The sequence below is a fragment of the Hevea brasiliensis genome, chromosome 13 (assembly GCF_030052815.1).
Source record: "Hevea brasiliensis isolate MT/VB/25A 57/8 chromosome 13, ASM3005281v1, whole genome shotgun sequence".
Classification (NCBI taxonomy): Eukaryota; Viridiplantae; Streptophyta; class Magnoliopsida; order Malpighiales; family Euphorbiaceae; genus Hevea; species Hevea brasiliensis.
Genome location: NC_079505.1, coordinates 39542025 through 39549193, shown reverse-complemented (window position 1 = coordinate 39549193; position 7169 = coordinate 39542025). Strand labels below are relative to the sequence as shown.

The 7169-nt window shown below is 35.2% G+C and overlaps 1 non-coding gene across 1 annotated transcript; it reads right to left on the bottom strand.

Annotated features, from left to right (window-relative positions):
- Positions 1–1225: 1225 nt before the first annotated feature.
- Positions 1226–1332, bottom strand: LOC131172369 (small nucleolar RNA R71). The gene has a single exon (XR_009142849.1). It is a non-coding gene; the product is annotated as a small nucleolar RNA R71 (small nucleolar RNA).
- Between the last annotated feature and the right edge of the window lie 5837 nt (positions 1333–7169).

Sequence of the window (7169 nt, the reverse complement as noted above, 5' to 3'; positions counted from 1 at the left end):
ATTTTAACTCCACGAAAGTAGGATTAGATTGATTAAGGCACTCTTTGTCCCACTCGAAAGAGTATTTAAAGGATTTAAGAATTAATCTCCTTAAAACCCGTAAATTCCATAAGATTGTGTAACTAATTTAAAAATCCCAAAATAGCTTAAATATGAACTCCCGAACTCCGGAATCGCCCTTTTTATCATTGTTAATTTCTAATTGAATTTAATTACTTGCCATTTTAAATCTTGCCATATTTCAGTCTGCTTATTTTAATTTGATGCAAATTTAGTTAAATCATTATATTATTGAATAGATTATTAATTTTACACATATAGAATTCACACTTCAATATCTATCAATTTATTGCTTTAATTTCAAAAATAGTTCAAATTAGTCAAAATTTTTATATCAAAAATTCAATCATTAACACAACTCCTCATGGGAACGATATCTTTTCTATATTACTTGTATAACCCGTGCACTTGCGGTTGGGCCACATCAAGTTTTTAGCGCCGTTGCCGGGGAGTTGTTTGTTTAAGATTGAATTCTTGATTATTTTAGTTGTTTATAATTTTATCTTTGTTATCTTTTCATTTTGTGTTTATTTGTTTTTTTTTTTTAAGGCACTCTTAATCTTTTATGAGAAGAGCCAGAAGCACAAGTGACACATCCTTATTGTTTAATCCTGAAATTGAGAAATTTTGTAGAGCCGACAAGAAAGAAACCAGAAAAAGGAAAGAAGCCTTGAAAGAAACTGAAATTGAAGCAGAAATGGCTGATGAAAGAATTAGAATTAGTGGTGCTAATGCTGGAAATGATAGAAACAATGAAAATGCAGCCCAAGGTGAAGAAGTTGTAAATGCTAATGTGCCTAGGGGAAGTATGATGGATCATGCTTTTCCTCGTTTTGATGACTTGAGAGAGAGTATAGCAAGACGAAGAATTGATGCAAATAGCTACAAGATGGATTTTGGAGTTCTTCAAATGATTCAAAACTCCCAATTTGGGGAACATCCTTCTAAAAATCCACACATACATCTAAAGAAGTTTGCTATGATTTGTGATATGCAAAAAGAACTTGGAGTATCTGATGATGCAGCAAGATTGAAGCTATTCCCATTCTCTTTGAAGGATAGAGCATTGGATTGGCTTGATTCTTTACCTCACAACTCCATTACAAATTGGGAGCAACTCACTGATGCATTTCTTGTACAATATTTTCCACCAGGAAAAACTCAAGAATTGAGGAATCAAATGATAGCTTTCAGACCAAGAGAAGATGAAACTCTCTATGAATCATGGATGAGATGGAAGGAATTAGAGAGACAATACCCACATCATGCCATTCCAAAATGGATGATAAACCAGAATTTTTACACCAATGTTACTCCTGCAATTAGATGGATAATTGATGCTCAAACAGGAGGAGAATTTATTATAAAGCATGAAGATGAAACTTATGAGCTGTTGGAGAAAATTGCAAAGAATACTTATCTTTGGAGTAGTCCAAGAGGACCAGCTCCAACTCAAAAGAGGCAAGCTGCTGGAATGTATGACCTTGATCCATTCAACATGATTAATGCAAAGTTTGATGCACTTACAAATGTTTTGGCTAAGAAGATGGAAGATTTAAGTATGTTGGTGAGTTCATCATCATCATCTGGAAGTTCACAACAAGTTGCTTATGCAGAAGGAACTACCAACTGTGGAGTAGACTATAGAGAGCAAGCTGTATATGTTGGTGATTATGGAAACAAAAAAATGGGGAATCCTTACTCTCAAACTTATAATCCAACTTGGAGGAATCATCCCAACTTTTCATGGGGAAATCAGCAAAATCAAGTTCCAAATCAGAATCTTCAACCACAACAGCAATAAGGAATTCCATATCAGTAAAATAGGCAACCATTGCCTAATTTTCAGCAGAGAAACATGAATCCTGCACCTCCACCAAAATAGCAAGAACAAAGTTCCACCACAGAAGCTTTATTACAACAGATTCTTGCTAACCAAACTAAGCATGATGAAGAGATGAGTGAGATGAAAGCAAGGCTAGTACAGATGCAAACACATAACAGAATGTTGGAAAATCTGATTGCACAACAAGCATCTTCCTCAGGTACCAAGTCTTTTGGAAAACTTCCAAGTCAATCGGAAAACCCAAGAGAGTAGTGTCAAGCTATTACTTTAAGAAGTGGCAAGCTTGTAAATAATGAGAAGAGTAAAAAAAATGAGAAAAGTGAAAATAGTGAGAAGAGAGAAAATGAAAAAGAAATTGATGAAAGTGAAAAATAAGAAAGTGAGAAAGAAAGTGCAGAGAAAAGTAAAGAGAAAATTAAAGAGAAGGAAGAGAAGTATATACCTCCAGAGCCTTACAAACCACAACTTCCCTTTCCACAAAGATTTCAAAAAGCCAAGCTTGATAAGCAATTTAGGAAGTTCTTAGAAGTTTTGAAGAAGCTATACATAAATGTGCCTTTTATTGATGCTCTTTCACAAATTCCCTCTTATGCAAAATTCTTAAGAGAAATTCTCTCAAACAATAGGAAACTTGAAGACCATGAAACTGTAGCTTTGACAGAAGAATGCAGTGCTATCTTCCAAAGGAAACTTCCTCCAAAGCTCAAGGATCCAAGGAGTTTTTCAATTCCATTCCACATTGGGGAATCATGTTCTACAAAAGCTTTATGTGATTTAGGGGCTAGTGTTAGCCTTATGCCCCTCTCTATTTATGAGAAGCTCAATATGAGAGATCTTAAGCCAACCCACATATCTCTTCAGTTAGCTGATAGATCAATTAAATATCCTGAAGGAATCTTGGAGAATGTGTTGGTTTTCAATATTAATAACACTATGAAGAAGCATCATTCTGAAGCTGATACTTGTTTGAGAATTGATATCATTGATGAGCTGGTTAAAGAACACTTCAGAAAGAGATATCCGAAAGATCCACTTGAAAATTGCTTGGTTCATAGAGGAAGCATAGACTATGACAACCCTCATGTGGCTACATATGCTGAACATTTAGAGGGTAGTCCACCATTCATTTCTGCTCCAGTTTTTCAACTCACACAAAAGGAAAAAGTCGAATCTAAGCAACCATCATTCAAGGAAGAAGATGCACCTAAGATAGAACTTAAGCAACTTCCTTCTTAGCTTAGGTATGAATTTCTTGGCCCCAATAACACTTATCCAGTAATTATAGATGCAAACTTGAGCACTTTAGAGGTTGATAAATTGTTAAGAGTGTTGAGATAATTTAGGAAAGTTTTAGGATACACCATAGATGACATTAAGGGAATAAGTCCACACTTTTGCATGCACATAATTATTTTGGAAGAAAATTGTAAGCCATCTATTGAACATCAGAGGAGGTTGAACCCAAATATAAAAGAAGTTGTTAAAAAAGAAATTTTGAAGTTACTTGATGCAGGGATCATATATCCTATCTCAGACAGTACTTGGGTGAGTCCAGTACATGTTGTCCCTAAAAATGGAGGAATGACAGTGGTAAAAAATGAAAATAACGAATTAATTCCCACAAGAAAAGTGACTAGTTGGCAAATGTGCATAGATTACAGAAAATTAAATATTGCCACTAAAAAAGATCATTTTCCAGTTCCCTTCATTGATCAAATGTTAGAAAGACTGGCTAGGCATTCTTATTTTTGCTATTTAGATGGGTATTCAGGATTTTTCCAAATCCCTATCCATCCAAATGATCAAGAGAAAACCACTTTTACTTGTCCATATGGAACCTTTGCTTATAGGAGGATGCCATTTGGGTTGTGTAATGCACCAGCCACTTTTCAAAGGTGCATGATGGCAATCTTCTCAGATTTCATTGAAGATATAATGGAGGTTTTTATGGATGACTTTTCTATTTATGGATCTTCATTTGACATGTGCTTGGCTAACCTTTCTAAAGTTTTGTAGCGATGTGCAAATACTAACCTTGTGTTAAATTGGGAAAAGTGTCATTTCATGGTTCAGGAAGGGATAGTCCTTGGACATTTGGTGTCTAACAGAGGAATAGAGGTTGATAAAGCCAAGGTTGAAGTGATAGAGAAGATGGCTCCTCCTACCAATGTCAAAGGAATTCAAAGTTTTTTAGGGCATACCGGGTTCTACAGACGCTTTATGAAGGATTTTTCTAAAATAGCCAAACCTTTGTCTAATTTGTTAAGTCATGACATACCATTTATATTTGACCAAGAGTGTTTGGATGCCTTTTGTAGGTTGAAGCAAGCTCTTATCACTGTATCAATCATGCAATCGCCTGATTGGAGCCTACCTTTTGAAATTATGTGTGATACTAGCAACTATGCAATTGGAGCTGTTCTTAGTTAAAAAAAGGACAAAAGGGCTTATGCTGTTTATTATGCTAGTAGAATACTGGATGAGGTTCAAACAAATTATGCAACAACTGAAAAGGAATTCTTAGCAATTGTCTTTGCATTGGAAAAGTTCAGACCTTACATTATTGACTCAAAGGTGGTTATATTTTTAGATCATGCTGCTATTAGGTATTTACTTCGTAAAAAGGAGGCTAAACCTAGGCTCATTCAGTGGATTCTGATGCTACAAGAGTTTGATTTAGAAATTAGAGATAAGAAGGGAGCTAAAAATGTAGTTGCGGATAATCTTAGTAGGTTGAAATTGGATGATGAAGAAATGGATGAAGTCCCTATTGATGAGTTTTTCTTGGATGAACAACTTTTCTCTCTTGCTGCTAAACTACCTTGGTATGCAGACTTGGTGAATTATCTATCTTGTGGAGTTTTACCTCTAGGAATGACATGGCAACAAAAGAAAAAGTTTTTGCATGGGGCAAAATTTTATAGATGGGATGATCCTTTACTCTTTAGGAGATGTTGTGATGGTTTAATAAAAAGATGTATTCCTGATGAGGAGATAGAAAGTGTTATGCATCATTGCCATACTTCTGATTATGGAGGACACTTTAGAATCTCTAAAACATCTAGTAAAATTCTGCAGGCTGGTTTCTTTTGGCCAAACCTTTTCAAGGATGTTAGGAAATTTGTGCTAGAATGCGATAAATGTCAAAGGAGTGGAAATTTGTCAAAAAGAGATGAAATGCCCCTAAATAATATTCTTGAGGTGGAATTATTCGATGTATGGGGAATAGATTTTATGGGCCCATTTCCTCCTTCATATGGTAATAAATACATTCTAGTTGGAGTTGACTATGTGTCGAAGTGGGTAGAAGCTATTGCAACTCCAACTAATGATGCTAAGGTGGTAGTGAAATTCTTGAAGAAATTTGTCTTGAGTAGATTTGGAGCTCCAAGGGCTGTAATTAGTGATGGGGGTTCATATTTTTGTAATAAGCAATTTGAGAGCTTAATGAGGAAGTATGGTATAGTGCATAAGATAACTACCCTGTAACATCCTCACTTTAGCTAGTCCGTACAGTCTACTGTTCCAGTGACCAATATCGGTCCGGACAGCTAGAATATTTGAAATTATAAATAGACTAAAGTGAGGAGTTATAAAGAAACTAAATTATGCTCATAAAAAACAAGGAAAATTTTTAGAAATGAAATACACTAATGTTAAACGAGCCGAAACCCTAGGGATGAGTAACCTGAAGGGGAAGTGACGGTGAAGGCCATTAGTAACCCTAGACCCGGGGAAAAAAATTATAAAATAATTATTGGGACTCTAGAGAAGGGTTATTGAGGTTTTTATGGCATTAGAATGCCAAGAAAATGCTTAGAAAAATTTTTCTATCGGTACACACAATTTTGGCTCGTTAAGCCAAACAGAGGCCATTTTGATCATTTCGTCTTCAAAGATGATTTTTGGCCAACTTGTCCAGTTAAATAAATAATTTATATAACATAAAATATGAATAAATATTGTTAAAAATTTAATTAAAATTAAATAGACAAGAAAAGGAGAGAAAATGAAAGAAAATGGAATTATGACATCATCATGATGTCATTAAAATTCTCCCAACCAATCCAATATTGACACATGGCATAAACTTATTTAAAAGAGACTAAATGGGCCGAAAAAAGAAAAAAAAATTAGAACCTTCTCTCCCATCTTCTCCTTGCTGTCACCCCTCCCACCATTGCCAACCTTGAACAAGCTTTTAAAGCTTGATTTCCTTAACTTTTACCCAACAAAACCCTAACCTAGCAACACAAAAAAGTGTTCTTACACCTTGGAGAGTCATTTGGGAGCAAAAAGAGAAGGAAAAGAGGAATCCTAGCAAGTGGGAAATCTCACTCCATAGAGGTTTGTGACCTAACCTTGGATTTCACCTTAAATTTATGTTTAAGGACTTTGAATGAGTGTAAATTACAAAGAAAAATTGTTGAATATCATTTGTATGCCATCCCTAAATTTCAGCAGCCTTGGTTGGGGTATGCTTGTGATGAGTTTTATGAAGCTAACATGCTAGTATGGCTGCCCTTAATGTGTATTTCTTGAGTGGATTGATGAAATGCAATAATAATGCATGATTTGTAATGTTTGAGTTAGGGTTTGGGGTGGAAAATGAGACTTTGATTATGTGATGATGGAAGTAGGTTTTAATGGTCAATTAGTGACCATTTGTTTCTATTTAAATCAAAAATGAAATGAATTGTGTAGTGGGATTAGAGTTTGGTGTGGCTACCCTTGGTGACCTGTAGGACAGGGCATGAGTCCAGCAGGTTTGGGTAGCAATAACTAGAATTATAGAGGTTCAATTGGTGCAAGGCTAATTGGACATGAAACTATACACATAATGGCACAACTTTGGTGAAGAAACCACACCCAGAAAACTCAACTTGACCAAAAGATTGCCCTAATCCGGGTGACCTGCATTCTGCCTGGGTAAAATGACCAAATGATAGTGTTTAGTCATTTGGCTATAACTTAGTGTAGAAAGGTCCAATTGACCTGAACTTTTACTAACAGTAAGCTGATATATAGACCAACAACTTTCATGAAGAAACCTAAACCAAATTATGATCATAACATATTCAAAAAGTGACCTAAAGTCACTGCTCCAAACATTGTAGATTTTGTCAATCCAGAAATTCTGGAAAAATCATAATCCGGCCAGTTGTAGTTTTTGGGCCATAATTTGAGACAAAAAAAATTCCAAATGGAGTGATTCAAAAAAGGGAATGCAACTAGACAAAATAAGGAACAACTTTCATGTTGA